Source organism: Arvicanthis niloticus, chromosome 6 (genome assembly GCF_011762505.2).
Source record: "Arvicanthis niloticus isolate mArvNil1 chromosome 6, mArvNil1.pat.X, whole genome shotgun sequence".
NCBI lineage: Eukaryota > Metazoa > Chordata > Mammalia > Rodentia > Muridae > Arvicanthis > Arvicanthis niloticus.
The window spans coordinates 31730647-31743225 of NC_047663.1; the positions used below are offsets into that span (position 1 = coordinate 31730647).

General features: G+C 44.3%; 1 long non-coding RNA gene across 1 annotated transcript; it reads left to right on the forward strand.

The window, feature by feature from the left end:
- The first annotated feature begins 5722 nt into the window (after positions 1 to 5722).
- Positions 5723 to 10862, forward strand: LOC143442518 (uncharacterized). The gene is made up of 3 exons (XR_013110754.1): positions 5723 to 5924; positions 9287 to 9516; positions 9817 to 10862. It is a non-coding gene; the product is annotated as an uncharacterized LOC143442518 (long non-coding RNA).
- Positions 10863 to 12579: the final 1717 nt, after the last annotated feature.

Genomic DNA, 12579 nt, shown 5'->3' on the forward strand with positions numbered 1-12579 from the left:
AGGTATGTAGACTAGTTAACATGGTGTCTGTCACACCATACACTCAGAAATGGGAGCTAATGTTGTCTCATTTTTTATGTTCAAGTCATAAGACATTTTTTTCCCAAATCACCGTTAGTTGTTCAAATATATTTGGTAAGTGATTCCTGGAAGAGGCTGCGAAATGGCTCTGGAAGAGAGATTCTCAAATGAGCATCTGGGTCAGGTATAGAGACATCAAGAGAAAAACACATAGGGCATATTCTCTCTCTCTCTCTCTCTCTCTCTCTCTCTCTCTCTCTCTCTCTCTCTCTCTGTGTGTGTGTGTGTGTGTGTGTGTGTGTGTCTGTCTGTCTGTCTGTCTGTCTTTTTCTGTCTCTCTCTGTGTCACACATACTCTCCCCCCCCCCTTTCCATCTGTCCCTTTGATGGAAATCACACTCCGGTATTGTTCTCTGGGGCCCACTCCCGAATCAACGTAGATGCAGAAGTCCCCATTGTTGTTTCCCATGAGAGCTTCTGGCTGCTTGGGATGAAGAGAGCCCAAGATAACATGCTGTGCATGAATCGACAGAGTAACTAATCCCCATGGACAGCACAGGACACAAAACCGGGTCCTACAGATTTATTCATGTCCTTAAATGAATACCTTCATTGTTTCCTTATATACCAAACCCAGACTTGAGACAATGCATGTAGACACATATCTAAAATCAATACATAACCACTTTTTAAGCCTGGTTTGTAAAATAAGTTAATGTTTCTGCTAATAATAAACCTACGTTGCTCTAACTCCTCATCCTGACTGAGCACCTGCACTTCTCTCTACCCTATAACAGCCTGTTATCAACTCAGTCTCAGAGGCCATAGGGAAAGTGCTTAGACATGTCTCTAGCCCTATTCTGGCATGCGTTGAGTGAATACAATATGATGTTGTTGTTATTGTTATTGTTGTTATTCCTACCATCAATATGTTTTCTATTGCCAGTGGAAGTCAGACTGTGTTGAGCTACCTTGTGGCAAAGTACACACAGTTAAAGTTGCTTACCAGAATTCCAGAGCCTCGGATTCCTGGCATCAGATACACTTACACTTACCCTCTCTCTTTGAGTGGGGCCGTATGACTAGTTTTAGCCAAAGAATCATGGAAGCAACAAGAGTCACCTCCAAGCTGAAGCATTTCGTTGCTTTTGCTGGTCCTTTGAATTCTATTTTCACTGTTTCAGGAGGAGAACAAATAACGGCTGAGCCTTCTGTCTCAAGTCCCCATGCAAGAACAAAGATGAGATGGAGTGACACCCTGTAATGAACAAGAGATATGCCTGTACTCTGTCAAACACCAGGTTGTGAGTTCTCTGTTACTGTGACTTACCCTGGTCCATCATGACTGATGCACATCAGTAACGACATCTGAGAACAATGACGGCATAGATAATGTATCAGCAAAGCAGGCAGCCATAGCTTACAGGGAATTCGAAAAGAATTTCCCCATTGGGCAAGAGCTTTTGCTACATAAGTATAATCATAAGAACCTAGGTTCAGATCCCTATCACCCACATAAAAAGTCAAGGACTGGAGAGATGGCTCATTGGTTAAAAGCCTGGCTGCCCTTGCAGAGGACCAAGCTTTGATGCCCAGCACCCACATGGCAGCTAGCAGTCAACTATAATTCCAGTTCCAGGGAAGTCTGATGCCCTCTTCTGGCTTTTGAAGGGACTGCATGTAATTGGCACACAGACATGCAGGCAAAATATCCACACGCAAAATTAAAGATCAATCTCAATTTTTTAAAACTCAAGTGTAGTCATAAGTCCAGCACTTAAGGCATCAATGGTGGGGTGAGACAGGAGGAACTCTGGGGCTTGCTGGCTGCTAGCCATTGAACCTCCAGGTACAATGAGAGATCTTACCTCAAGGGGATAAGGCAGAGAGTGATAGAGCAGGCTACCCAGTATCCTCCTCTGATCACTGTGTGGCAGTGCACATTTATGCATACACATACTCATAAACACACACGTACACAGAGAGAGGAAGAGACAGACAGACAGACAGACAGACAGACAGACAGACAGAGACTATGGTTTGGGGGCTTAAAGGGACACAGTCAATCATGAAAGGAAAATAGTGGTGGCAGGAGCATGAGGTGGCCAGTCACACAGTGTCCCTAGCCAGGAAGCAAAGATGAATGATGACACTCAGATTACTCTCTCTCCCTCTCCCCCTCTCCTTCTCCCTCTCTTTCCCTTCCTGTTTCTCTCCCCTTCCCTTCTCCCTTTCTTTCTCTCCCTCTCTCTCTGTCCTCCTCCCCTTCTCCCTCTCTTTTCTCACTCCCCTTTGCTCTCCCTCTCCCCTCTCCCTTCCCCTTTCACTTTCCCCTTTTCCCTCTATCCCCTCCCCTTCCCCCTTTCTATCCAGTCTAGAATTCCAGCCTATGGAACAATACAGAAAACATCAGTGATGATGAAAAAGGGGTGTGTCTCGTCTCCTCAATAAAATTTCTCTGGGAACACCCTCACACACACACCCATAGGTGTATCTCCTAGGTGATTCCAAATACAGTCAGATAGTAAGAAAGATGGACTATCAAAACCACTTGCTCTATGAGGCTTGATCTTGGTTAGAGGCTGACAGCTGCAGAGTCCCAACCCAGACTCACATATGCTTGATTATCAGACGAATTTACAGATTTTCTGATCATCCACATAAATGCTCCACACGTGTTGACAGCTTAACCTAAAGCCAGATTGCACTATAGAATAAAACAATGGATAAGAAAGACTTTTGAAAGAAAAGAAAAAACGCAGGTTACTACACTGCTCTCTGTAGTCTATAAGACAAAGATAGCAGTGTGGGCTATCTGGGTAACCACCCTCCTTGACTTTCGGATAAGTGCCTATCCCATTTTGCTCCTTAGCAGTTTGGTTCTGGTCCTGCTCCAAGCACATCTTAGACTTAAGTTGATATTCACAGAATGTTTAAATGTTTGCCTGTACGTCAGAGAGTACCTGATCAGTCTATGTCCATACTGTGTATCCGTGCTGATAGAGCAGAGTGTGCAGCAAACATTCTTGGGTCTTCCCTGTCCTTCCCAAACAGTTAGCCAAGTGGTAGTGAGGCCTGTTTCATCTTGTTTGCTCAGATTTGGACCAGAACCTTGGTGAACAAGAAGTACAGATGTTCTTGGTAATGACTTGTGAGCATGTGTGAGAGCTGGTGCTTATTCTTTGGTGTAACTGCATGAGCAGATGAAAAGGAAGCCAGTTCTTCAAGTACTTACGATGTATCTACCTCCACAGGGAGTAGGACCTGGGTATCCTGGATCCTCACCTTTCATCACCTCTCACACAATCGCCCCGTGTCATCAACTCCCGCCTCTTAATTCTGAGGCTCTACCTGGCTCTTGTGCGCACAGTGTCCAGCCCTATACACAGCTCTTCTCTCTCACGTTTGTTTGAGCTGAGCAATCCTTCAGGACCCTCTCCCACTGGCTATCTTCTTCAACCAGACTCTCTGCCTGTGCTCTGAACCTCTGCCAGACTGAGTTAGCCTCTACAGTGGCTATTAGCTGCTCATAAGTCATAAGTCATAGACATAGTCCTTCAGTGCTTGCCAAGCACTGTCTACTTCACTGTATCCCCTTTGCATTCAGGGACTTGGTCATTGATGTCTTTGGGGCTTCTTGTTTGTCTCTTTGTTTGTTATGTCTCAATCTTTTGTTTTCCAAAAGTGTTTGTCCTTCGACATCTAGTAGGCAGTGACTGCTTACTGTATGGGTGTAGATCAAAGAAACCGCATCTCCGCCATGGTGTCTGCAGACTTCCTTTTATAGAATTCTGTCAAATCAGCAATGCTGATTTCTCATTTCTCCGGTGGTGTTTTCAGTAGCAGAGGAGTTCTTCTGTTCTTATGCTAAGCTGGAGAAGTGTACAGCACAGCTCGGGGAAGAATGCAAACACTCTGGCTGCCAATGTGCAGGAGGACAGAAGTTGTCCTTCAGTTCATCCCACCTCGCCTGGAATAGCAGTAGTGGTGTGAGGGACGCATCAGCCGTCTGCCCACCTCTCCTATCTTGGTCTGTCGTTCTCTCCATCTCCCAAAGTTCAGGGGCCAGAACATTAATGCACATACATCAGCACAGGTCCTACTCATGTGTCCTATGGAGGGTTCAGGTGTGCACATTGGCCTTAGCTCAAGCCAGTCAGTACCAGGAAGGCTTGATGATGGGTGGTGGGAACCCTAAGTACTGTGCACTGTTTTTTGCTGGTAACTCCAGCTGCCCAGGATGGCTGTGTTACTATGTGTTTTATTTCTATGGTTTCCTCATCAGAGGCCCGGTTTGGTTTATTTTCTCTTCTTTGCAGTCAATCCCAGCCAGTATAGACACTAACAACTCGGCAGAGTCATTGGGATAGTGAAAGCTAATAGCAGATGTAAAACAGCTTTATTATGCAAATACTTATCTCTGGGAATCCCTGGGTAATACCCCTTTTCGATAGGCTGGACTTGGAAGGCTCTTAAAGGCGTTGACACACTCGGTGGTTTAATTCAGGAGCTCAAAACTTCCCGTGCAGATTATCAGAATGCTTTAGACATTTAGACCCAAGCTAAGTGGAACTGGCAATGCAGCAGATACTGTAAACTAGAAGGAAATGATTTACATAAAACCCCAAACTGCCTACCCAGTACACTGTTAAATTGTTCTGGTTCTTTAAATGCTAAAACCAAGTTAGTCCTATAAAGTACAAAACTTACGTTACTCCAGCACCTGTAGTTATTAAGCCTCTGTCCTCAGCCTCCCAAACCTTTTCGCTACCTTTCTAGAGTCAGTGGGTTCGTGGAGGGGTGTTTAGGGGTTCCTGTGGGTGTAATCTTTCATACAAGTGCTAACTTAACATTTTATACACTGTTTATAGTTGTTGCGTTTTTTTTAAGTTGCATAATTTAAAACGGCCATATAATAGAGCCAGGAGTGGTGGTCTATAATCTGAGCACCCAGGAGGTTGAGGCAGGAGAATAGCTGCCAATTTGAGGCCAGTCTGTGTTGTGCTACAGAGTCAAACTACTGCCTGCCTACTCCCTAAAAGGGATTAAAAGCACATAAATCTATCTTGAGGAGTTTCCTGCCTGGGTGTCTACAGAGCTACTTCACAGTTACTGCTCTTTTCAAGTATGGTCCAAACATCTTTCTAGTTTCCACGAACTGAGCCGGCGACATGACGCGGTCTCGGGCATTTAGGCTACTTCACCCCCTTGCCTTGGCAGCGGCATTATGATCCTTCTTCTGGGGGGCCTCAATTCCCAGGATGAATTCCGAGTTTCAGATCTCAAAGGGCTATTGAAATTCCTAAAAGTCCTTGGAGTCTGGAGAGCTGAATCTGATGCTGCAAACTTCAGATCCTCGTTGACCACAGCAGCATCCGCGCACCCCGCGATCTGCACCGGCTCCTCCTGCAGTGCTTCTTCCCTTGGGCTGTGCAGCCCTGTCCGGACGCCTGGGCACGTGCGATTCCACGTGAGCCTCCCGCCCGGAGCGCAGGAGTCTTGTACGCATGCGCCTCCTGCCACGGAAAGTAGGTCAGGCTCCTCCTCTCACGTGACCCGCTCCCCTTAGCTACCCTCGGCGCCTCCCCGCCAGGGCGCAGCCGAGATGCGCTCGGCAGGCAACGTGATGGGGCTGGGAGCGGGCGGGCGCCGGCAGGGGCGGGCCAGCCGCGCGAGGATTTCTAGGTTATCTTCCCTTCAGAGCTCTTCGTCGAGAGTCGGGCGGGCGGAAGCGAATACCTTGCGATGTGGATAGGAGCGGAGTTTCACAGGCAGGCTGACTTGAATGGTCTCCATCTACAAGACCCTCTGCAAGGAAAAAGGGAACATGGGTCTCCTTGAAGCGAAAACAATTTCAAGGACCCTTTGCAATCCTTGGCCCCCGTACAAACTCCGATGTTCCGGTAAACAAAGTTTGGAAGAAAATACAAAGGAGGTTGTTGGTTCCTGGAGTTTTGCAGGAACTTCTCACAGTCTCCCTTTCTAATCTTCCACCCACTAATGCCAGAAAACATCCATCCCCAAAGCACAGTTCCCCCTTTCTATAGAAGGTCATTCAAGAAGGGGGGTGATGGGCAGAAGGGGGTTGTGAAGGGTAGGCGTGGGCTGTGAACCCAGCTCTTAAGACAGCTGAAGCCAAACTTGTTCGCATTCAAAGTAATTGCTTCCCGTGCCCTCTCTCTGATTATTATTATTATTATTATTATTATTATTATTATTATTATTATTATTATTATTGTATTCAGTTTGCATCCTGCTCCTTGCCCTCCTCCCGGTCAACCCCCTCCTCCCTCTCCTCTCTCTGATTTTGAACTTGTTGCGTGATACCTCTGTCTCAATGAGTACAATCCAGAAGGGAGACTGACAGGCCAAGTCAATGGGTTACCATGCAGCAGGCTATAAATCTTTTGACTGAGGTTTGCCCAAGAGTTATGTAAGGAGGGGAAGAGGGGCGTCCAAGTGCAGGGGTGGGTACCCTGAGTTTTGAAGGCTAAGTGGGAGTGAGCTGGCAGAGACGCTAGGCAGAGGGGGTGGGAAAGTGTTCCAAACAAAGAGAACTACTAATGGTTGCATAATATTTCCCTGGGGAGTTTTTACTAGAATTGTCTTAGCCAGGCGCATGGCTGAGATGTATATTTTTTATATGTATGTGATTCTAAGCTGGCTGTGAAAGAATGTCCCTGGTCGTGTTTCTCTCCTTGGTTTAGGTACTCCTGGGAGTCAGATTGCTATGGGAAATACAAATATCTTGTGACTTTTTGGTACTGAGGATGGAACCTGGGGCTTATATATACTGAAGAAGGAATGCCATTAAGCCACCTCCTCTACCCTACCTTTAATTTTTTTGATAGATACTGTCAAATATTTTCTTAGGTAGTACCAAGCTAGCAAACATTGGGTATCACTGTTAACTATTACATATTAGCGTCAAATTATTGTAAGATACAAGATAGCATTCAAGTGGTAACTTGCCAGTTATCTAATTCAAAATCCACGAGAGCTAGTGAGATTTATAAGAATGCCATAAATCACAATGAATGCATTTCTGAGTTCTGTGAGCCATCGCAAGTCTAATCAGTCTTCTTAAGTTTGGAAATTGAAAACTGTCCGATCAGTTCATTTAATCTATACTGGGAATCACAACTGGGGGGGGGGGGAGGCTGGAAATGGGGGTGCAAGTAGAATGAACTCCTTGCTGTGAATCAAGAGTAAGAGAAATGACAGACTCCCCCAAAGCCAGAACAAGTGGCAAGATGTGTTAGCATTCTATTGCTGTGACAAATTTTTGAAGAGAAGCACCTTAAAAGGAAAAATTTTTTTGCCATCTCCAAAGTTTCAGATGCATGGTCACTTGGACATGCTGGCATGTGACAAGATAGTACCTCAAGGTTAGGAGTGCCTGAGCAGAATACCTCACAGTTGGTTAAGGTTAGAACTTAAGTTTGGAAAGCAAAAGGAAGAATAGGGTTTCCCAGAGCCCTTCAAGGACACACACCCAAGACCTGACTTCTTTCCAGTGCTTGCTAATAGCACCTCAGACTGTCAATCAAGCCTTTCCCACAGGAACACTCAGAGCACACTCCAGACTTGTATTAACTCTTCACCACAAATGTTAGAGATACTACAAGGGATCCAAAGGCATCTGGGCAATTTGGCCAAAGAAGTGACTGTCGAGTTACAAGAAGAAGGCTGGGCAAGCATTTGGTAATCTCCAAACCCAGGCTTGCCTCCCACATTAATCTACATTGGCTCCTGTACAAGGAGATATTAGGACGTTCAAAGAACATTTGGAGCACACACCTTTAATCCCAGTAAAGGAGGCAGAGACAAGCTGATCTTGATGACTTCAAGGCCAGCCTGGTCTACACAGTGAGTCCAGGACAGCCAGTGCTACATAGAGACTTTTGTGACAGAAGACAACAATGACACTAAAGGAACAGCATGTCTTTAAATGTGAGCATTCTGCCCCCATCATCGCACACCATTAAGGAAAGGGGAGCAGCTTCAGGCTGTAATCCACATTATGGTTATTTTGCTAATATCAGTTCTGCATCTTGTATAGCCATCCATCCTGTGCTTTCAGAGGGGGTGGGGAAATCTACCTCCCCTCAGATTCAGGGGCTGCCTTAGACTGAGCCAATATGTCAGGGTAGTGCCTATTGTTTTTTATTATTTCTTTCTAGATTTTTTTAAAAAAATGTTTTTATTTTTTACTGTCATAAAAATAAAATTGACCCATGACATAAAATTTACCAGTTATATAAAATGTTAAGTTTTACAGTACAGTACCATTGTGTAGAGTTCTAAGACAGCTCTCTGGAGGTTACTCATCTCACTTACCAAAAACTTCATGTTCATTAATTACCAGCGCCTCACTTCCCTCCTCTAACTCCAAGCAACTTCCATCCTGTGTCAGATTCTATACAGCTGTATAGATGCTTTGTACATGTGGAGCCGGGCAGTATGTGTCTTTCTGAGTAACTTATTTCATTGAGTATAATGTCCTCAAGGTTCATCTGCATCCTCTCACGTGGAAGAATTTCCTTCTTGTTAAATGTTACCGAGTTATTCTACCAGATGTTCAGACCACACCTTTCCTATCCCTTTACCTGTTGGTGGACCGTTAAGTTGTTTCATTAATTCCCATCTCTCCTCACACATCATCGCTCTCTATGTGAGGATTTGGAACGGATGCAGCACCAGCTCTTAGAAAAGGCTGGCTTGGTGCACACAGTAGTGTTCAGTGAATAGTGACGGCTGCCACAGCTGCTGATGCTTCATTAACAATGGCTGGCTTAGGCAGCGGTGTTCTGGGACTTCCTTTAGCAATATACTTTCTCCTTGAATGAGGGCAAAGAAACATGGAGAGTTCTTTATGTCATTTTCCTACTCTGGGGGGAGGGCAACCCAGTCACTGACCTAGTAAGTTCCTAGGGATGGAGAAGGCCACACCTCCACCGGACTACACTCACTCATGGTTGAGCCAAACACATACTATTTATTGTTTCCATTTGTAGGATTCTTTCGGTGGTTGTTGTTATTTATTGCTCACAAAGTCGCCCTGATGCCATGCCCTGGTCTACATTTTAACTGAATAAGGATATTGTTTTTTTTCTTTCTGAGGAGAAAGTGAATGAAATCTCCCCTCCATGCAGATGAAGGCAATGTACAGTGTACCCATTTTTCCTGGGGACAATTAGAACAAAGTGATGTGAGGTCACTGAGACTCACCAGATTTATGAAGTCCCTCCTTCCTCAACCACAGATGAGCAGCAGAGGCTGCTGAGAGACACTCCCAGAGCAGCCAAGCTGTGTGGAAGAACTACCTAGAAGAAACAGAGATCAGCCAAGCCACCTGGAAAAGGATCAGACCAACTGAGCTGTCTGGAGAAACACTCTCCAACCTCTTGACCTGCCTGCAGGTGGTCCAGCTGTCATGAAGTGTCCCCCATGCTGGGATGGCCTTGGTGATCCAGCTATCTTTGAGACATTTCTGTAAGTAACCCTCATACATACTCCTGTATGTAACCCCCATAAAATTCACCAGTTTGTCAAAATGGACTTTCAGAGTGTCCTTAAATTGGTCTACCATTAATTTCCTGTCTGGGGCTCAGAAGACATTTGTTCTTGTCTCCCTGGGAATAGTGTCACACAATATTGCAAAGACTTGACCATATATATGTTGAATGACACAGTTTACCCAATAACATCTAGCAAGACATTAAGAATATAAGATGTGTCGTTTATTGTCAGACACAGACAGTATCTTAACTACCTTCTCTATGTTTTGTTTAGAGTTTGGAGAGAGAAGAGAGCTTGAGCTTAGAAAGGCCTCATCTGAGAATAGATCCAGAAAGAAAAAAAAAACAGCACATGAAGTTTTGGCCAGCCTACAAACACTAAATGTTTTCTCAAAGAGCCATTCCTGTTGGTGTCAGGAGAGCAAATGGAAAAGACACCCTGGTGTCCTACTCTTGACTGTTGCTGCATGGATGCTCTAGAACTTGTCTTGGGATGGTTCCCTTTTGTCCCTTTTCCTGTAACACTTCTTGGCCAGACTGCTGGCATTTTATTGAGCAGTGAGAACTCAGTTCGAAGCATGGTTAAAGAGCTGTCTGTGTGCAGTTTCTAAGTTCGGTAAGGTAGCATTCCCAAAAGGAGTAAGAGCTTGGTTTGCATTTTGAGATTGAAATGAGTAGGTTGTGAGGACATTCTGTGCGACATGGAAATCACTGCCACTCGGTCTCTGCTCACATGAAATGAAGCCATAGGTAGTTATGGCTTCCGGTGTTGACTATTCATCATATTATTGAATAAACAGAAGGCATTTTGTTTTCTCTGTTGACCTTTGTTAATAAATGCCTTGTGTATTATTTCCCAAACCCTCTCCCAGCATGCAAATGGCCAAGATGCCCTCCCCACCCCCCGTGTCCCATATTCATGCAGATGGTGAGTGTGTGTCTCTGAAAGTGAAATCCTTGTGGATCTGATGGGGTAGCTGGGCTTTTAGATTTTGTGGATTCTTTTTTCTTCCAACCCCCTAACCCTAGATAAGAGAGAAAAAAATGGATAGACAGGAAAGGGGAAAACTCCCTGAATAAAGCCAGGGGTCAGGAAGGGAGTGATGGCATTATCCTTAAACTACTTCCTGCAGATTAGGGGCATCCGGGTCCTTGGAGCAAGTTTGATCTTTCCCTGTCAGAATATCTATTTTTTTCTTGTTTTTTTTTTTTTTTTATTCTTTGCACTCAGCTACTTAACAACCACAACCAACAACAAACAACAACCCACCAAAAACCTGCCCTGCTTCTTGGGACCCTAGCATTTATATACCCTCTGAATAGTCTCTAGAATTCCAAATGTCACATTGTCACAGAAACTATCTGCAGCTGGCAAAATCAGGCTCCTGCTAGAATATAAGGAAAATCATGGTCCACTTCTGTGGACAATCTGAAACAGCCCCATATCCCATACCTGGCATTAAAATGGAAACATATTCTTATAATATTTTTGAGTTTTTAAAGAAATAAAAATTCTCACTATATGTCAGTATTTAGTTTATTGTATAATTCTCTATTTTACTGAAATGAGAAAAGGAAGAAAAATTACTTGTAATGGAAGCCAGCCAGTCAAGGAAGGTAATTTATTATTGCTAACCACTGTACCGTGGACACATCCCTGGAAAGGAATGCTCAGCCTCAGAGGAACTTAAACAAGGATGTACATCAAAATCACTTGAGAGATTTGCTAGATACACTTGCGTGTGACTCCACTCCTCAAGAAAAAAAAATTGAGAATCAGTGAATCTGGTGGAGGGCTGCATTTGTGAATAGATCTACAAATACAGTGCTGCCCACCTCCACCCCAGAGCTGTGAGCTTGTGTCTAACCCATTATTTCTCCATTTTCATTAGATCATTCCAATGTTCTTTCACTCAGTGATTCTAAAGCACTATCTCTTGCCCAGTGCAGTTCACATTAACAGAAAGATATATCTTTAATCAAGAGGGCCAATGACTCAGGGTTGCAACTGTTGCTCCACTGTAGAGCATTTTTTTTTTTTTTTTAGCATATGTGAGGTCCTAGGTTCAAACCCCAGTACTCCAACAGGGGGACAACATACTTTTTTCCCTAAGACACACAGTAGGAGCCTTAGCTGGTTGTGACACATAAACAGAAGCAATCTGGAAATTTTAATCTTCTACTGCAAACCCAGGCAGCGTCTCTGAAACCGTGTGTGATGCTCAGCTACCGAGCTTATGTATTCTAAGCTCCAGCAAAAGTTTGTCCTTCACAATAGACAGGGAGCAGTGTCTGAAACCAATGCTCCTTGTTGAGTCACCATGGTACATTCTGGAATTACAACACTGAAATAACAGGAGGCCCAATCCCTTCAACCCTCCCGGAGAGTTTACTTAAGGAAATCGTGTTTGTTTGCTGAACTGTAAATCTAACAGGTTCTCCCTTTCAATTCCGCCAGAATCACATCTTGGTCGCTATATAAGGAATCCAAAAAAATAACACTGAAGGAGGGAAGAGAAAACACTCTTTAAAATACCGAGAAACAATTACTTGTTTTCTCCAGACACCCAGCTATTGGAGCAGTAGAGCAAGCAGACAATTTGGAGGCGACAGAGTTGACCTCCCACTCTCTCTGGCCATGGCTAGTTCATATCCACTGTTCCTCTTCTGTTTTGATGAGTGAGCTTCCTTGAGATTATCTGCAGATGGGTCATCACCAGACTCCATGGCTCATAGGAAGGATGTTGTAGATAAAATGCCCAACAAGTACTAGCTATTTTCAAGTGATTCAACTCATCAACACATTCTGACAAAAATCAGGCAGCTACAAAGAGGCCCTGTTTGCTTTTGCTTCACAGATTCATCTTAATGAGATGAAAGGAATTCAATGAAGTTTGGAAAGTTCTTAACTGCCTTTTTTGTACATGGAGTACCAACTCTGATGTCTATGCCTCTCCGTAGATGAAGTACAAAATGTTAGCATGCATGTGACATTTGCACTGGGATCAAACTTTAGAATGTCCTCGGATTACACAGT